This window comes from Tiliqua scincoides, chromosome 1, assembly GCF_035046505.1.
Source record: "Tiliqua scincoides isolate rTilSci1 chromosome 1, rTilSci1.hap2, whole genome shotgun sequence".
In the NCBI taxonomy this organism is placed as follows: Eukaryota; Metazoa; Chordata; class Lepidosauria; order Squamata; family Scincidae; genus Tiliqua; species Tiliqua scincoides.
Window position 1 is genome coordinate 290,633,565 of NC_089821.1, and position 18,857 is coordinate 290,652,421.

Consider the following 18,857-nt stretch of genomic DNA (forward strand, 5'->3'; position numbering starts at 1 on the left):
AGTAATAAAGCACACACTTAAATGGAACCCTATTCCTCCATCCCACAAGCACAACTCTGGTTGTGTTTGGTCAGCTGGGCCAGAGGCTCTCAGGGGATCAGAGCCTGACCGCGGGCTGCACAGAGGCTCTCCACAGGCTGCATCTGGTCCCCGGGCCAGGGTTTTGAGACCCCTTATCTAAACTATTAAAAGAAAGAATTGGGGGGAAAAATTAAGTCAAAGGGAGACCTTACCCCAAAGCTGCAAACCATATGAAGCAATCTACAATACTTCAGAGCCACATTTTAAAACTGCTGCAACTCATCTAGGGCCAAATCCAATCCAGCTTTCCAGCTCTGATGTAGTCATGACAATGGGGTGTGTCCTGCATTATGGTGGGAGAGTAGTTATGGAGGCCTCCACAAAGTAAGGGAACCTTTGTTCCCTTGCCTTGGGCTGCACTGCAGATGCACTGGTGCTGGAAAGTTGCATAGGATTGGGCTCTTGGTCTCCATCGGAATGTTCTGAAATGTGGTAAGATAATACCCCTCACAGACTGTTGCAAGCATGTTGTGACAGCGCAGAAGTTAGCAACACCGGCGGGAAGCCTGTGCTGTCTCGCTGGTGCCAATGCAGTATTCCATATCACATGCATCAGAGCTGGTAAGCTCTGTGCCAAGCATTGGAGGAGTAGGAGGAGGGCAGGGAGGGGTGTAACAGGATGGTGAGGTTTGGATTGGGTCCCAGGCGGGAGAAGGAATTGGTGGCGCTGGTGCATTCCATATCCTGTCCCCCTTCCCAGGCCAGATTCACTAACATGGATCCACTTGGACTTGCATCAGTGATTTAGCAGGTGCAAGTCCAAGTAGACCTTTTGCCACTGTTGGGGCTTTCCCGGGGGCAAGGGGACAAAAATCCCCTTACCTCAAAGAGACCTCCAGAACATGGGATACAGCACAAGTTGCAATGGCCCAGTGCATCGGCATGGGGGAATTTTAATCAACTTGGGATGCCATTTGTTCAGGAAATCTGCAGAATTTGGTATTCCTCTTTGCTTGTGATGAATGTTACATCTGATTGCTCTGTTTATTGATATCTGTCTTACTCTGTTTTGCATATTGGGACAATGCAACGGATATGAGATTCAGCAGTTAAGTTTGTTCGATGTGTATTGCTCTGTTGTAGGCTAATAACTCTGTGTATTCATAGTGTATTTGTTGAGTTTACAGTGAATCTCATTGCAGGGCCAGTATTTGAGCTTGGGGCTCTATGTGCCTTTGTGCATGTGTACAGCACATCAGCTTGCTGGAGAAACAAACCAGAGTCCTTGTTTTCCTTTTTACATATGCGCTGTAACACACATTATGCAGTGATGTGGATTAAGCACCTTGCTCATTATCTAATAATGCCTGTCTGACACAGATGGGAATCATTCTTGCAGTATAATTAAAATCCTAGGAGACTTCAGGTCCCCGTACAGGCAGAGGGGTCACTGAGGACAGCTGCTAAGGTGGAGGAATGAAAATAGATTTCTGTATTCTCCCTTGGGATGTACACTCAGGACACCTATCTTTGCAGAGGCAGCTCTTCAAATCAGTGGGACTGTTGTGTATGTTAATCAAGGACCTGCCCACTAAAGCCCTGTTCTTTAAACACAGTGGCTATAATTTAGTAGTACCTAAAGTGGCATCCCATGGTTGCCAAGAGGAGCAAAGCCACCCATCTCACATGAAACTGCCTTGCACAGCATTAGGCCATTAGTACATGTTGCTGATTACCTTAAGGACTTCCTGCTCCCCTGTGAACCTGCCTCACCGTTAAAATTGCCCATGGGGGCTCCTGCTTTCTGCTCTGCTACACAAGAAAATTTGTTCTGCAGCCCACAGAGACATGGCCTTCTCAGTGGTTGCACTTCCTTCCTAGAGAGGTTAGACAAGCTTCCTTTTTCCCTTTGTTTTAAATAGGAGTTGAAAACCTTGGTCTGGAAAGCTTATGGTTCTGAGCAGAGCTGTTTTTATGGTGCTTATGATTACCCTGGATAGATTTTTATTGGTTTATTGATACCTGCTGTTGTCTGTCTTTTGATTTTATGTCTCCTTTGTGCTTTATAAGTCACTGTGTGTTTTGGAATGAAAAGTGCAACATGATTTCAGGAAACAAATAATGAAAATACTGCCTGCCCTGGTTGGAAGCGGTTCTCCAGGGTCTTGGGCAGAGATCTGCCTACCTTTGTTAAAAGAAAGAGGGCAGGGAGTGAGTCTGGAACCTTCCATGTACAAATCAGATGCTCTGTCACAGAGCCATTGCCCATCTCTGTGCACTTCCATAAAGGATGCTAAGCAAAGAGCAACTGGGCTTTGCCTGTATCCGGCTGCTGGGTCACGGAAGTTATTGGAAGGGTGCCAGAGTGAGGTTCACGGTCACTGCTGCCTATTCTCTCTCTCCTGGGCTACAGATCTTTGTGACATACATGTGGCGAGGAAATGGGAAAGCACCTGGCAGAGGTCGGGATGGCTGCTCCTTGGCCAGCGGTAAGGCTTGGTTTTGGGACTAGCCCAGAGGCATCAGTGCTGCTATTGTAGGGTTGCTGAGCCGATTGATCCCCTGAACATGCTGCCCTAGTGAAAAATGAAAGAAAGCCACTGATGGGTCCAACTCTTGTCTTGAATCCCAGTCTTAATGGCGAATGGAAAAGTGAAGGTCACAGTATCGGATTTCAAATGTCAGCCAAACCACCTTTTGCCATCGCTTCCTTGAGCAAAACCCAAATATGTATCATGGAAATTGCCACTCTTGTCTTTAATTTGAAGTGGCATTACTGTCACTGCCCACCAAGGAATGGTGGCGCATGACAAAAAGTCATTGGAAAAGACAACAGGCTGGCAGGCATACAGTGAAGAGTCAGGCACACAGGCCAATCTCTCCGGATAAATGTCGATATGCATTATTAAAAGTAACAGTGGTGAAGACGCAGGTTGTCAAATACAGTTTTCTTCTGAGGACATGGGATGAATGGAAATATATTTTCAAAGCAGGTGCCTTTGCTTCTTCAATCAATTCCTCATTTATATGTTTGAAGTATTAATTACAGCACTACCTCCCCCCCCCCCCCAAGAGCTATCAATGTGGAGGCAGATCATAGGATTAAAAAAGGACCTGAGACAATTTCCTGAAATGTTCATCATAAGGAGTTTGGCCACCTGATATCCTTTTAAATCAGAGATCCATTTCATCTGCTTTAGCAACATCAGAAGTGTCGGGCCTCCTTCCGAAATACCTTCGAGGGGGATTTCGTTGCAAGATCAGTTGTCACTTTTCAAGTTGCTACTTTTTTTTTCACCTGCAACTTGACATATTGTGAGATCATTAGGAGATCATCTCACAAACTCTGTAAACAGAGGATATGTGGGTTTATGTCCATTGCATACGTATGTGTTATTCTCCTGAAAATAAGATAGGAATGGAAGCATATAAATTATTATTATTAAGAATATTTCTATGCTGCTTTTCAACAGGAGTAGTTCTCAAAGTGGTTTACATAGTAAAGTAAATCAACAAATGGTTCCCTGCCCCAAAGGGCTTACAGTCTAAAAAAATACAGAACAGACACCAGTAAGAGCCACAGGAAAAGAAACCATGAGCAACAGAGGGACAGTTGCTCTCCCCTTGCTAAATATAAGAGGATACCACTCTAAAAGATGTCTCTTGAAAGTAAACCATTGCTCACCCTGTCACATAACAGTAATTTAAAAGGTGACCAGTACTGACAACACAGTTGTATACAAAGATACACGTAGCTTTATAAATATATAAAATTTTGTGATATCTTTGATATGAGGTCGTGAAAGCTCATAACACAACACTTCTGTTGGTCCTTAAGGTGCTACAGGACATTTTGTTGTTGGCTCTGTGTAGAGAGAGAGAGAGAGAGCAAGAGCAAGAGAGCGAGAGAGCTAATTGCTTTTAGGTGCCTGTCCTGGAATGAACAGCATGGTACAGAGCAGTGGTTCCCAAACATTTTAACACCAGGACCCACTTTCGAAAATAACATTCTTTCAGGACCCACCTAGGTTTACCAGTCTTCAAAAAAAGGAGATCTAGAAAGAAATAATATTCATTCATTCATTTATAAGTTAATAAGCAGAAAAAGACCCTCAAACTTATCTCTCTATATTTATACATGTTTGCAAACTGCAGGAGCTCAGCTGCTTGCAGGGCAGTTAGCAGCTACCTTGCAAATAGCAGAAGCTGAGCTCCTTGCAGGGTAACTAGCAGCTACAATATCTGATTTTTCAATAGCCTCAGGGCTTGAGGTAGTTAGTTATCTGATCTTTTCACCACCCTTCGGTGACCCATCAAAAATCAGGCCGCAACCTACAGTTTGGGAACCACTGGTATAGACATTATGAATGCAGTAAATGAAAGAATGAATTTGCTAAGCAAAAGCAAGATGAGATCACCAGTGCTACATATGACTGAAAATCATATCTTTGCTTGTTGGCTGTAATAAAGCAAAAGGGGCTGATGAGATATCCCAGGAAGTGTCAGGCAGTCTCCTAACCATACGCTGACTACACCCAGGGCTGCTTAGTACAGTCTAATTGTTGTAATTAATATGCCTTCAGATGGCAAAGCATGCAGTGGTTTGGTGTTGGGCTTGGACCAGGGAGTTTAAACCCTTCCTTGGCCATGAAGTTCACTGGGCTAGTCATTTTCAGCTTAACACTATCTCACAGTGTTCTTGTGAGGATAAAATGGGAGAGGGGAGACAGTGCCTTGAACACTGCCCCAAATGTTTCTTTGCCATGCTTGGCACCTTCAGTTCTTCATTTGATTGAGAGTCTCTGGGCTTATGAAACTCACTGCCTCTTTAGTTCATCATCTGAGATTCACGTTCTACATCCCCTGGCTGTCACGGGTTCAATGGGGGGGGCACTGGCACAGAAAAGGGCCGTTTTGGTCACGACCCCAGAAAGCTTGCCCCCCTCAATTTTTTGACATTTGACAAAGACTTTTTTTCACCAGGCATTCCAGGTATTTTGATTTTCTGTCGCCTATGTTGTCGATCTTTTCCCATTGCTGATCTCTGCCTTGTGATTTGATTGCATTGGTTTTTGGTTTTCCAAATTGTTTTATTGATTACATTCTATTGTGGCTTTTGCTTCTATTTCAGTAAGTTCGCTACACTTCAGTATGTTCAAGATGGCCTGTTCTGTGTTGTGGGCCACTTTGGGCAATACTTTTAGGGCCCCAAACCAGGGCATAAACCTTTGAATAAATTAAAAAGAATAAAATTAGTTGTCACTTCAGAGTGCTATTTTCTCATTCCTGTGTCAGTCAGCCCCTACTATACTTCTGTGGGTTAGGGGCGAAGCTTCTATAGCAGAGATTTTCTACAGGTGAAAATCTATAGATAGATTTTCACCCAGGACTTCTGGGTTTATGTTTATGTGTTTGCAAGCTCAATATGATTGTGAGTCTGGTTACTTTGAATGTTCATAGTATCTGCCAGTGATCCATCTGTGTCCATCTGCGGGCTGTCATTTTCTCTCAGTCTGACCTACCTTACAGGATTGTTGTGAGGAAGCGTGTTGGAAGGGAATAACTCTGTGTGATGCCTGAGCTCCTTGAAAGAAAAGCCGATGGACCCAGTCTATGGGAATCCCTATCCTGCAATAGCTGATAAGCACAAGGAAAAAATCTTAACAGCCTGTGATTTCTCTGTTTAAAAAAACAAAACTCTCCCCTTGCTGTAGGATTTATTTTATTTTTATTCCGATCTCCTGGGAATGATATGTTTGGCAATGGGGAATTGGAAACCAACAAGCATTTTTTTTTCCACCTCTCTACTCAGCTGTGAAAATTCTGCAACTCCAATTACTTTATCACTTTAATTGTTCACCCTGTTTTAACCCTGAAACTCTTGGCGCATTTCAAGATATGCACTGGTCCAATGGCAGCAACTTTGGACGCTTTTGTTTTACAGGCAATTTATAAGATGAAGACACACACAATAATGAATCTTTTTGGCTTCTTACTGCCTGTGAAATAGTACTCTCCTGACAAGTGGGTGCTCCAGACTTTGACCCATAGCCTTCTTTTGTGGGAGAGTTCGTCTGCAGTCCAGCAGATCAGATCGCAGGAGAAAAAGGGGTCGTATTCAAATGCCATGCATTTCTGGCTGTAGGAAATGGCTCCCATGTAACAGTGGTGACTCTAGCTTTTGGGGAGTCTTTGGGCCAGATCCTGCAAGTATCTCCAATGGTACACTCCCCCTACCCCCGGGGAGTTGGAAATAGGTTCTCTTGTACGCTACCACCTGCAACTACACAGATTGTCCTTTTAGTTCTCTGCCACCGTTTTAGGATTCTAAGATGCCTCGGCCTCCACTGCTGTGTTGGAGGACAGGACACTTGGAATTTGTAAGATAGCACTAGGGAAAGAAGAAGATGGTCTAGTGCTGCCACCGCTCCCTTATATTCACTTCTTAAGCATCCCAACTTACTGGTGATGGTGGTGGTGAGGAGCAGTGACAGTAGAAAACCCACACTGCCTCAGGGGTTGGCAAGGCAGGGGCTGACCCTTGCATAGGCTTGGGCCACCAGTATATGCCCCTCCTGTGGAGTCACCCCTGTGCATTATGATGAACACAGAGGTAGTCCACAGGACGGATCCAGTACGGGACAGTGGTTGTTGCACCAGACTAGAAAGAGCTGGGTTCACGGTCCCAGTCAGCCATGATGCTCACTCAGTGACTTTGGGCCAGTCAATGTCTCTCAGCCTAACCTACCCTGCAGGACTGTTGTGGCAATAAACGTGGAGAGGAAGAACCATGTTTGTGGCCTGAACTGTTTGGAAGAAGGGCAGAATAAATAAGACATGTTCCTGCCTAAGGGAGAAAATCCCAATGGTAATCCCAGTGGTACAATGTCAAGCTAATTAACTTTCTGCCTTTCAGTGGCAACACAGTGGGCTACCTGAGGAGGTTGCTTCACACTGCCTAATGAATGGGCCAGTCTGGTGTGAAGGGCAACTTAAAGTCCTGCCATGTGTTTATTTCTCATCATCACTGTCCAGTTGTGGCAAATACTCTCTTCCCTTGTTCTAGTTTCAGTCCCAAGAGTGACCTCACAAAAAATCCCTATGAGCAACAGTTCTGTGGTAAGGAGTCCACATGTCCATATACATATGTCCATATATACATATGTCCCCTTCTGTAATTAAGCAAAGTATGCATCACTAAAGCGATTCCGCATGCCTCCCCGTTTACCCCTTCCTCCTCACTCTGTTGTCTTTTTTGCGTCAGCAAGCCCATCAGGGCAAGGACTTGCCTTTCCATTCTATGTAAAGCGCCACGTACAGTAATGGTGCAATATAATAAAAATACAGTATGTGTATTATTAATATACGCAGCAGAATAGCATTATATACGTCAATCCAGGTTGCCAAACCACTTCAGGATCTTTGCATTCTCACAGAAGAGAACCATAGGAATCATAACTGAAAATCCAGAGGCATGCTGTTTTGTATATATGTGTACATATACAGAGAGACCAAGAACATTTTAGAATAGTTATAGACCTAATAATATAGTTGAAAATATGTGGGTAGGATTGATGACATCACAGTTGCTTCATTCTGGATTTGTGGGTAGAATAGAATCCTTTAAGAAGATGTGACAACTACCTGCCATCATGTTCCACGCAGACATCTGTGCATTGCGGATGAGCTTGGGAAATTTGGTTTCAAAACCCGACTGTGCCTGACTCAGGCATAGGTGGTCCAGGTGGCCTCAGGCAAGTTCTCTCTTCTTCTATATTTCTTCTTGGGGGAAAATGTAAATATATTAGCAACTGAATCAAGAAGATTTTAGTAAAGTGGTTATGACATTGGGTAAGGGAGATCTTGGACTTGTGGCAGAGGGCTAATGACATTGGAGAATCTGGCCCTATGCGGTAAATTTGTTAAAACAGGCTCTCATGTTGCAATGTGGGATGAAACATCTTGACTCCAAAAAGGGTCTTGACGCTGAAAAAGAGTTGTGGATTATTGCGTTAAAAGCTTTGACTAGGACATGATTGGCAGGGACTTCCCAGAGTGCTCAGGAAAAAATACTGTTGAACATTTCAGGTTCACTTTGGGAATTCAGTCACGCAGACTACATTTGTCTTTGTCAGCGTTGTGCACTGGCAATGACCACACAGGCTGAAGGGTGCACAGTCTTGCGACCAGAGATGCTGAAGCAACCTGGAAACATCCCAGGCACATAAGGTGCCTTTTAGACTTTTTCCCGGAAATTTGGTAACATCTTTGAGCAACCCCAGTGCAGATGGGGTGGGTGAGCGTTTAACTACCCCAAATGTACAGAAGGGGCTGATTGCATCACAGACTATATCTTTGGAGTGGAGCTGATTTTGTGGGAAAGACACACGCAGTTGGCCCATCACTGTGTCGAAGGGTTGTTTAGATGCCTTCCCAGCACTGATAAGCAGCACTCATACTAAATAGCATCTTAGGGCCAAACAACACATAATGTAGAATGTGCATTGACCTAGTGATCCTGCTTTTAAAAAAAATGTGCATGGGGGACGGACGGACACATACACATGATTTGGGATGAGACGACAGTGCAGAGATGGGGGGCTTAAGCACTTTGCCCCCACCATGGTTCTTATTGTGATCAAGCCTGTCCCCATGAGCCATTTTAATTAGGACAGAAAGCTTCCACTGAAAGCCTAACAGAAGCATTAGGAAGAATGCTTAGGGGTACATGACTTGAGGCCTGCCATTTCCGCTTGCACTTTTGTGCATAGATTGGATTTGAATTCCTGGCACACCATATCCCAGCCGTTTCAGTAGAGTGACAACACTCAAGATTCACAGCCCTAAACTATTCTTTCATGGCCTAAGAATAAAGCTGCCTCTGACTGCAGTATGTGTTACAGATCAGCACATGCAAAAAAAAAAATGCGTGGGTGAAATTTGGGTTGCAATCCTAGCCCAAATTTGCTAGGGCGTAAGAGCTATTGAACTCAGCAGGGCTTACTCCTGAGTAAACATGCTGTAAAAAACGAATTTCAAGGAGGAGTTTTCTTGCTGTCCGGAAGAAGTTGATTTATTTTTCCTGGTAATTTCGGTTTCTGGTGATTGAGCAGAACAGTGCCATCTTCAGAGCACATCTTGTTTGTTTTACAATTTGCTGGAATGTAGGACAGAATATGTTAGCATTGTATATGAGCCTGAATCCCTTAGAAAGCAAACAAAAGTTGTCAAAAGATGCTTCTGGGTCACGTATGCCAATGGTGTACATTATCGTCATGCTGTCTTGGTGCCAACAAACAAAACAAAAAATGCTCATGGAAAGCCAAACCACATTTTGGCCTGATTTTATTTATAGCTATCTTTGATTATCTTTTTCTTTTTCCACTGTCTTGCATTGCATTCTCTTGATTAAGATGACATGCAGTTGAAAATCATTGGGAGGGCTACAGCAGTGGCATAGCTAATGATCGTGTAGCCCGTTGCCAAGCTCAAAATGTTGCCCCGGAAGTGATGTCACACCAGAAGTGACGTCACACCCAGGCTTTTTAAAAAGTGAAAATTGGGAGGAACCCACCTCCTCCCCCAGCAGCTCACCACCCATTTGCTCTGCTGCCTCCCCCCAGTCAGTGTCATCATCTACAACCTGGGGTTAAAGAACATTTTGTAACCCCCCCCCCCTTGCATGACAACATAAACTTGGTGCATTCACTTTGCCAGCTGTATGGTCTTAAACTTCATATTAACTTCCTCTGTTATTTTTAGCACTAATCCTCCCCTTTGGTCTGATAGCATGGAGCCTTTTTCAGTGTCTGCTTAACCAGGTTTAGCACTGATTAAAGCGCCTTTCTTTGAGCTGCTGCTTTGTGTTACATATAGTTGCCCCTGGCAAAGATGTTTACGAATGAGACCCCCCTGCTGTTTGATCCTGGACCGCACCTAGGCTCAGAGTTGAGTACGCACATTTTCTCTGCTACCTCTGTCAATCATGAAGCTTCTGCTATCAAACAGTAGTCTGTTTTGTCTCTCCGCTCTCGGCAGACAGATAGGACTGAATTTTTCTTATTAACATTATTTTGGTATGGCATTATTTTGGCATTAAGGGCCATGTATTTTGAGGAAGGGGTTTCTCCTGTATCAGCCATTCCACTGAAACTCTCAAATGAGACCCTGCTCCAGAGTCTACCAAACTAAGATGCAAGCAGGGCCTTCTTGGTTGTGGTGCCTCAGTCCTGGAACAATTGCCTGCTTAAAGCGGCTTCACCTACAGTGGTGAGGTTTGGAGTTTGTATTTATTTTTTTTAATCTTTCAGGCTTTATAGGGTACAAGGGATAAAATGGTTTCGTACCCAAAATATTGCCTCTTAGAAACATAGGGAGCTGCTTTCTACCAGATTAGGCTATTTGTCCATCAGGCAGGAGTTCTCTGTCCGAGCACCTGTTGTTAATAATAATAATACAGGTATTTCTATACCGCCTTTCTTGGTCCTCAGATTTCTCCTTAGACTTTATTCAAGGCGGTTTACATAGGCAGGCAATTTAAATCCCCGTAGGGATTTTTACAATTTGAAAGAAGGTTTCTGTCTTTCAAGAAACCACAACATTCAGGTGTTTCTTTCTTGATCTGGTCGCACATTCTGGCCTCCATCCTTCTATGCGCAGAGCAGATGGAATAGCTTGGCTCAGCTTGTCAGCTGCTTCAAGGTCGCAGGGTGCCGGTGGCCTCGAACTGGCGACCTTCGGATGTTATCTTCAGGCAAATGGAGGCTCAACCCTCTAGACCAGACCCTGTTACCAAACCTCCTGTTACCAAAAATGGAGATGCCAGAGACTGAACCTGAGATATTCAGTATGTAAAGCATTGGGCTGTTGGTTTCCTCACATCCTGAATGTATGTGGTTTCTGATTTTAGATGTTTGGATGGACAGACAGACAGACCCAATAACAAATCCTGATGGGAACTTGAGTTTGCACAGGCAAGATGCCCAAATTGTCCAAACATATGGACAGGGACACAGTTTTATAAATATATTCCTAGTTGTCTTGGTACCCCTTGTACTCCAGGGAACAGCATGGTGTAGTATTTATGAATAAATGAATTTATTCATTAAACAAGAACAAGATGAGTTGTGCAGCATTGAATGGAAGCAGATTGAATGGAAGCCTTTGCTTGTTTTTGGTAGGAGAGTGGAAATCTAAATACAAAATTGGTTGAAGTGATATTCCAGGCTTTATATTCTCCCTTCTCACAGCTGGTAATTAAAGGGATATACCTGTAAAGTGTACGTTATCTTACCAATGGAAATTGAAAGGAAGAGGCAAACTTTTCAAGGATGGAATGCTCTTTTCCTTGTGGTGATACATAGTTTGCAGCTCAAGCAGGTTTACAGGATCAGGCCATTAACACCAGGATGGTATAGTTAGCATCCAGGAGAAAGTGGTACTAGTGCCAGACCAGCAGCCAGACCTAACCCTGGAACAAGGAAAGAGATGGGCTCTTTTGTGGCATCACTGAGGGAAGAGGTACCTGCAAACTTGTTCTATAGCAGCAGTGGGCAACTAGAGACTTCTACCAGAAGTAGAGACTTGTGGGCACAAAACCCAAAATGGGGGGGGGAGTACCTAGTAAGTAGAACTGACAAAAACCTTTACTCATATTCCTAAGAGAAGATGTAGAGCTCAATTATAACTGGACTGGTCCATCCATGTGGCCAACTGAAGTGGTTGCCTCAGAGATAGGTGGGGGGCACCTATCTCTGTCCACCTACTTGCCCCCATTGCTGTGTCCATCTCCTTCCACTCCTTGGATAGAAAAAGGGAGAGGGAGACAGAGAGGAAGAGGAAGTGTGGAGGGAAGGGGAGTGCTGAGCTAGAACATTGGAGAGTGGGGAGATCAGAGGCCGGCACATCATGGGGTAAAGGAAACGGTATTTGGCCTGCCTCCTCCAACGTCAGAAGGTCTTGGGCTGGCTCTGGTTATAGCCTGGATTGTAAAAACTCTTCATGACAGCTATGGAATTGCCTTTATTCTTTTAAAGAGAAAAGGAATGAATATAAGCTATCAAATTTTACACATCGTCTCCTTCGCAAAGCCGTCTTACCTCATTAAGCTGGAGGGCAGGTTTGCTAGATCGATATTTAAAAGAGGAGAAAAGAAGGGCTTTAAAAGAAAAAGAGTTTGTAAAAGGGGGGGCACTTCAACATAGAGCTGAATCATCCATGTTGTTTAAAGGGGCTGAAGCGATTTGGAACGACAGGCCCCTTTATATGCAGGGTGGATTCATCATGTTCATGGAATAAAGGATGGTCTTTTAAAGCAAGCATCATTTGGGGAATCAGCATAGAATATTTCCAGTATATTGTTAGGGTGGAAACTCTTGTTTCTTAAAGGGGAAGGTGCTCAGTGCCACTTGAGCTCGTTCATTTGCATTCTGACCTGCACCCAGTTCCTTGCCATGTCCCTATTGCAGTCAGGATTGGCAGGATTTGTGCATCAGAATTTGTAAGAACGCCATGATGTAGCAGTTGAAAAACATCCCTTTTCTAAACTGGGTACATCGCCTTTGCGCATTAGCACGGCTTGAGAACAGAAGGTGACAGGCTTTCGCAGAGAATCGTGCTGTTCATAATAACACTCTCCCCTGTGCCATCGCTTTTGGCACTGGACGCCACCGTGGCTTTGGAAATTGCTGTCATAAACAGGCAGTGATGTTAATATTAGTTCCTTAACTCCTCCGAAAAGCAAGTCAAGGATGCCTCCCTGTCCAATTCTCAGGCGTGGATTGTGTGCAAAGGTTTCTCCGAACCCACCTGGGTGGATCATGTCAAATTTTGGTAGCATCGTACAGCAGGGCCCGTCACCAACAATGCAGACATCCAGTGGTATGCCTAGTCAGTGTCCTGACCTGCTTTCCAGGAACATTGCTCCCTGCTGCGGAAGCCAAATTCTTTAGAATGGCTACTGCGCACTTCTGCCAATTTCCATGGCCTCTGAAAGGCCAGGTCCCCCCCCCAGCCCCTCCTCCCGGATATGCTGCACAGAGTGGGTGCAAAAGCTTTGCTTTAGTTCCTGCTCTCCAAAGCCTGGGAAGACACCGGGCTGTGTACCTGTGTCCCTTTTCAAATTTGTCCTCTGCCTTGAGCAATCAGATGTTCTTAAACCAACTTCCCCCACCCCCCCATCATAATATTATGGCTAACTGACCTGAGTAGGGCTGGTGCCAGGCTATTCTGCAACCTAGGCAAGGCTAACTGCTTGCACTCCCCCCCCCCCATTTTTAAAAATAATTAATTATATTCCATAGCACTGTTGTGCTTAAAAATTTTGCAGGTTGAGCCTCATTATTCGTGTGGGTTCTGTTCCAAGCACTAGCTTAAAACGCACTGTAGCAAATCAATTTTAAAAACAAAGTTTCTTTGCTCCAGTGATTTAAAAACCGCCTTGCTGACCTTTGTGGTGTTAACATAGAGTCATTAAGATGGCAATCCATCTATCAGTTCTCCTCCAAGAGCTTACAAAGGTGCTTTACTCAGTCCCTCCCTTTCCCAGTGCAAAGTGATCACCTTTCTTTCACGTGCTCAGGGGGAAGGGAGGGGTTGCCTGGAGCGAGAAGGATTGTTGGATTGTCAGCTAACTGCCCTCTCTTTCTCTCTCATTGCTATTGTTAAAGGACTGTTCAGCTTTTAAAACTGATTTTAAAGGGATGCATTTTTTCCCTTCTCCAGGGATCAGCACATTCCTTCTCATTTGCAGGGGCCATTCGTGTTGAGTCAAATCCGTGTATAAAAAATCTATGTATAACTAAGCTGGACCTGTATATGTATTGTCAGTTGCATTTTTTGCATGGGTTAAAAAAAACTAATCTATGTAAAACTGTGCTGCCCAATGGTCAGTATTATGTCCCTCTGAGGTCTGCACCCTAGGCAGCTGCTTAGTTGGCCTAATTTTGGCACCAGCTTTGCTTAAGAGGTACCTTTTAAAGCATTTTTAAGCTGCTGCCTTGTATTTAGCTGGGAGAGACCAACTGTCCCTATTCAACTCAGCATACTGTAGCATCCCTTCCAGTGGCTGTTGCTAGTGACTTCACTGTATTCTGTTTTAGACTGTGAGTCCTTCTGGGATAGGGATCCAGCTTCTCATTCTACAGTGTAGACCACGTAGGCTGCAATCCTATCCACACTTACCCTCCCTACTGACTAGAATGGGATTTACTTTTGATTAGACATGCCTATTATTGGGCTCTTAGTGAACTTTTTTTGTTGAAAAGTGGTACAGAAACATTTGAACGAAAAAGAACAATGAGCTGTTCTTGCAGCAGTGCTTGCAAGATAAATATCCCTTTGCCAGCATGGAGGACCAATCAGATCCCAGCGTCTGGGGGAGGGAACAGTTGTGGTCTTTACACCCAGTCCAAGATCTGATCACTGCATCCTGTGAGCTACTGGCTACTGCCAGACGCTTCTGAATAAACAAAGGAATTAAATAGTGTTCTGCAGCAACACAATTAGGTGCTGATCAAATAGCACATTGCTGTGCACTTGATCAAATCATGAGTCGCCTCTGAGGTCAGAGGTGAGAGTAAAGTTGATTTTTACAGGAAAGGTGGAGCCAGACATGTGCAACTAACAGTTAGCTGTGGCTGCAATGAATATGGTCCAAAATGTACCTGCTCACTAGTAAACTTGAATTTGCTGCTGTGTAATGAGAAATAGCCCCTAGAAGAGCTGTGGGGTAGGGGGGGACCATTGAACATTTTAGTAATTCTTAAAAACTTCTGTAGGGTTACGGACAACACATGTTTTATTGGCTTATATATGCATGAATGAACACAGATTTACATATGTTTGTGTGCAGACATACAAGGCAATATATTTGTAAATGGCCCTCCCTCTTGTTTTTGTGCCAATACAAATACAGGTGTGCACCACTTAGCGACGGGGATACGTTCTACAATCCCTGTTATGCGATCATGTTATTAAGTGATCATGTTGTTAAGCGAACATTCCACCCAATCTAGTGCCTTTGATGTGTAAACAGACACTCCCTGCCAGACACTTGCTGGCTGCACAGGCTACTGGAGATAGACTGCCTCTTCATTGCATTAAGAGCCTCTCTGTTGTGTAAACAGTCACTCTGCTGCAGGCTGTGGGAGACACAATTGCCTCATTAAGAGCGTCTTTATTGTGCTTTGACCACCGTCATATATGTGGTCCATCATTATGTGGTCCATTGTTAAGCAGTGTGTGCCTGTACTGTATATTTAGGAGTGTTTTTTCACCTGTAACTACTAATGTTTTAGAGTAGCATTTCTTAAACTGTGGGTAGTGACCTGATGTGCATGGATTGCGACCTGATGCTTGTTGTCACACCTTAGAGCACTATTGGGAACTGCCAGAGGCTGCTTCTGGGTCATGGCAGGCCTGCATTTCACTCCTTTGGCTGCCATGGGCCCCAGAATTCCTCACAAAAGCAACCGAAAGTGACTTCTGTTTGTGTCCGCAATTTCCAGTTTGCTTTCTCAAGGCGTTCCTTGGAGGCCAGTGGAGTGGGTCGTCGGCCTGGCACAACCCAGAAGTGCTCTGGTGGCTGCCAGTAATACTTTGCAGTTTGACCGTGAGCATGGGGTTGTGACCCAACCCAAAGGACAAGGTAGATAATGGTGGTACAAAGTTTGAGAACCTCTGCTTTAAAGGCTTTTGTGTACTCATTATGTGTGTACATGAATGCATTTTAGTTCAGGTTAGATAAAAATTAGAACTATTTTTAAATAAAATATGCATTCAACAATTTTTGGCTTTACATTCAGATCACAAATATAGAAACTGCAAAAATGGGCTTTCACTATTGCATGTGGAAATGATTTAAAACCAAGGCTTTTACCTGCCAGAGTACTTGACTGTTCCACCTATCCCTAACTCTCTTCTTCCTTGCAGTACTGAGCTGCCAAGCCTCTGATGCAGAGCAACAAATACAGGCTAATGCAGTGTTAACTCCCCCCCCCCCCAAAAAAAAAAGATTCCTCTAACCTTGGCTACGGCTGCTGCCTTTGCTATCTTAATACTCTTAGAGTGCCACTAAGCAGCTTGACCTCATTGCCCTTAAGGCCAGACAGTTCTCTTGGTTCTCCATTCACTAAATTTCGGCTACTTCATTCATGAACTAAAAAATTCCATCTGTCTTTAGTATGCTCCAGCGCTTAGTTACTGGATTGGGAGACTGGTAATACCATAATGGTTGGGACCATAAATACCGACTACATGCAATCAGTAATCCTTACCACTGCCACCTAAGGGTTGGAGGAACTTTGTGTCTTGGAAACAAAGAGTCAGGTGATACATGTCAGATGGTTACAAAAGTATTTTTTTTTAAACACTCATCAAGGGAGAACATTTCCTTTGTGACATTTCCTTTCATGTCTCTGCAGAAGTCTTGACAATTAATTGCACATCATTTGGAATAATTCCATTATGTGACTAGGATTTAGCACAAAACATTTGTCTGACTGTAAAATTGCAATTCCATCTCTAGAATAGGTGGCAGAGATAACCCCCAGGTACAGGGTTATCACAGTTTGGAGAACTTCCACCTGTTGGTCAAATAAAATATACTGAAATATGTCTAAAAAACCTTGCAAGATAATAAATAAGAGCCACCTCCAATGGTAGAAGGAAAGGACATCTCTCTCTCTCTCTCTCTCTCTCTCTCTCTCTCTCTCTCTCTCTCTCACACACACACACACACACACACACACACACACACACACACTCACTCACTCACTCCTTACTGTAGTATTTCAGAACCAAATTAGCCTTAACAGTTAAAAAGTGTGCCCTTATTTATTTATTTAAGAAAAGTATAACCATGGTGTAAGTAATAGGTAGAGTAAATAGCTGGTGTAAGTCTGTGGAGACCCATTTGAGGCCAGGTGGCCTATAGGGAGGTAGTATAAAAGATTTTTATTTACCTCTCCGGGGCTGTCTGGTCTCTCTCTCTCTCACTCACATACACACACACACACACACACTATGCAGCACATAGTCAGCAGTGCTGCCTGGCTTGGCCTGGCCTGGAGGAGGATAGGATTGGGCTGTAAAACTCCAGTTCTCACTTGGGACTTAGTCACATTAGTTTCAGTGGGACTTTGGTTTACATAAGCACGAGGACTGGGCTCAACACATTTTGTTGAATAAGCTACTGATAAAACAAATTAAAACTTGGAGCTCTAATTAGCTGGTATTGTGGTCCTTCCTCAAGAGCATGACAATGGCAAGTGCATCAGTGAATTGCGTGTGAGCCTGCTTTAAGTTCAGCCTCTGTGAATCCTGCCTCAGTTACAATCTGACCAAATACACAGCCCAGTCCTGAGCTGTCCAGGCACGGGGCTGCAGCAGCGCCAAAAATGGCTGCCGCTGCATCCTGCATGCTCTGGGCAGCCGCCTGCAGCTCCTTGGGAGAAGGACACTTTCGTCCCCTTCTCCTGGGTAAACTGAGTAGCCCCACAATGGGGCTATTGGATTCTCCAACAACCCAAAGGTTGGCAGTGAGCCCGACACGGAGGCTCTGGATCTGGTGGAGCTTTGCTCCACTGGTCCTACCTCCCTCCCCCTGGAACGCCTCCCCTCTCCCCGCCTCCCTCCCCACCGAACACCTCCACCCTGCCCTCTCCCCACCTTCTGCCCACCTCCTACCTCCCCAGAATGGCTTCTCCCTGCCTCCCTCCACGCCCCCACTTACCTCTCAACTGCTTGGTGGTCTGCGCGACTGCCAAGCAGCGGAGCTCCAGCAGCTACCCGGCACTAGCCCAATGCCAGCCAGGGCTGGGCTAGCACCAGCGCTCACCTGGTGGCAGTGCCCACAAACGTGTCTTACGGCACATTTGCAACAGTGCACACCGGCGGTAAGCTGGTGTGCACTGTTCAGGATTGGGCAATTATTCAGTTACCAAATTCATTCTTCAGTATGATGAAACCTTGTTTCATTTGTATATGCGTGCCCCCATTTCCATTCTGGAACCCCCTATGGTTAAGTGAAACCACAGATATGGGCAAACACATTCCCCCCCATCCTCTGGAGGTGAGGGAAGAGGAGCTTCCTTTGCCTGTGGAGGAGGTGCATGCAGGCGGCCCAGCGGATCTGATCTGCGGATAAATTAATCTGTGGATATGGGACCTGCAGATAAAGGGGTCCTCTGTACTGGTCTTTTCCAGAGGAAAGCAATATAGGAAAAGTTGGGGATTCTGACCTCTTGATTATGATCCACAAGCTTTAGTGCATCTAACTTTCTTGGACTCCTTTCACACCTCATGTGTGAAATTATAAAAAGGGAATTTAGGTCACCTGCTATATATATGGTTGTCTCTGGGAGCAAAAACCACAAAGAGTCCTGAGAAAACTTAAAGATCAACCATTGCTTATGATGTAACTGGGAACAGAGCCAACTTTGTTAGTTGTATCTGACTCCATGGGCTCTAGCCTTCAAAAATCAGGATGTTGATCTTTAAGTTGCCATAAGACTCTTGACTATATTGGTGTTGTGGATAGGCAATTCATCAAGCCTACACCATGGCGCTGTGAGCTTAGTATAGATTTCTTTCCTGCTGTATCCCTGGGGCTCAGGAAGTGTTCTGGGTTTCACAACCTGTTTCACAACAACTTGGTGAGGTAGCTTTAACAGCAATTTTCAATCAGTGACATCATCAAGCAGGAACATTTTTAACAATCCTAGGCTGCAATCCTACCCACACTTACCCAGGAGTAAGGCCCACTGATGGTTAAAAGAGTAGCTTGTTAAAAGTACAGGCCTGTAACATTTCCCCAAATGCAGTCACATACCATGGTA